At 79.8% G+C, this 1,483-nt stretch overlaps 1 non-coding gene across 1 annotated transcript; it reads left to right on the plus strand.

Annotated features, from left to right (window-relative positions):
* Positions 1-1,237: 1,237 nt before the first annotated feature.
* Positions 1,238-1,390, plus strand: LOC135229729 (5.8S ribosomal RNA). Its single transcript, XR_010320409.1, has one exon. It is a non-coding gene; the product is annotated as a 5.8S ribosomal RNA (ribosomal RNA).
* Positions 1,391-1,483: the final 93 nt, after the last annotated feature.

A 1,483-nucleotide genomic window follows, 5' to 3' on the forward strand; every position in this document is an offset into this window, starting at 1 on the left:
CGGTGTCCCACCCCGGTCGCCCGCCCCGCCCGTCGGGCGTACGCGTCCGCGGCGCGTCCCGGGACGCGCGCGGTGCCGCGGGAACCCCCCTCCCTTCCCCCCCTACGCGCTCCCCCTCCCGCGGGAGGATGGGGGGGCGCCGGTGGGTGGCGCTCGGGGGGTCACCCGCTGCCCGCCGCTTCCCGGCCGCCCGCCCTGGGCGTGGGGGGGGTAGCCCCGCGCCCGTCCTCCGGCCGACCGCCCCGGCCCCGCCGCCCCTGCGCGGCCGCCCCTTCCCTCCGGCCCCCCTCCCCGGCGTCCGCCCCCGCCCCTCGCTGACCTCCCCCGGCACCTTCGGGCCCTCGCCCGGCCTCCCCCTTCCCGCCCGCGAAACCGCGTCGTCCCGCCGTCGCCCCGGGCCCTCCGCGGCCCGGGGCCTGGGCCGCGCGGGTGCGGGGGGGGACGGTGGCCGGCCTCCGAGCGCGCGCCCGTGTGGGTCGTCGCGGGGGTGAAGGGAAGAGGAGGGCGGTGTGTGCGTGTGCGGCCGGGAGGTGGGGGGAGCCGTAGGCGGGGTGGGCGGCCGCGCGCTGCGGGCGGCGGGTCCCCGGTGGCGGCGGCGCGGGGGGGCGCGCGTGGGCCCCTACCGTCCATCCCCCGCGTCACGGGCCGGCAGCGCCGCGGTCCCGCGCGTCCCCCGCGGGCGGCCGCGGCCGGGGATCCGCGTCGGGGGCGATGGCCGCGCCCCGCCCTCGCTCGCCACCCTGTCCAGGTACCTAGCGCGTCCCGGCGCGGAGGTTTAAAGACCCTCGGGGGGTCGCCCGTCCGCCGCGGTTCGTGGCGGCGGGCCCGCGGGGAGCGGCCGTGGGGGGGGGCCTGGCCCTCACCCCGTCTCTCCCCCGGCCTCCGCCCCCAGGCCGGGGGGCTCCGCGCCGCGCCCCGCTGCCGGCCGGGCGGCCGCCGGGAGGGGGAGCCCGGCGGCCGGTCGGACCGCGCGGGCCCGCGCGCGGGCGCCCCGTGTCGTTGGGGGTGGGAACCCCCGGGGCGCCTGTGGGGGCGTCCAGGCCCGCTCCTCCGGGGGCCGGGTGTGGACGGGCCCCTTGTCCGCGAATCCCTCCCGACCTTTCCCGAGTCGTGGTTCCGTCGTGTCTTCTGGCCGGCAGGAGGCGCCCCTCGGGGGATGTGTGCCGTGTCCAGGGCGGGGTCGCCTCCCTCCCTCCTCGCTGGGGGGGGGGAGGGCCCCGCGAATCCAAACTCGTACGACTCTTAGCGGTGGATCACTCGGCTCGTGCGTCGATGAAGAACGCAGCTAGCTGCGAGAATTAATGTGAATTGCAGGACACATTGATCATCGACACTTCGAACGCACTTGCGGCCCCGGGTTCCTCCCGGGGCTACGCCTGTCTGAGCGTCGCTTGACGATCAATCGCCCCCCCGGGGTTTGCCGCCGGCCAGCGTCTGGCCGGCCCTCCCTCCCCCGGGGGTGCGCGGCTGGGGGCTTCCTCGC

The sequence above is a fragment of the Loxodonta africana genome, unplaced genomic scaffold (assembly GCF_030014295.1).
Source record: "Loxodonta africana isolate mLoxAfr1 unplaced genomic scaffold, mLoxAfr1.hap2 scaffold_486, whole genome shotgun sequence".
Classification (NCBI taxonomy): domain Eukaryota; kingdom Metazoa; phylum Chordata; class Mammalia; order Proboscidea; family Elephantidae; genus Loxodonta; species Loxodonta africana.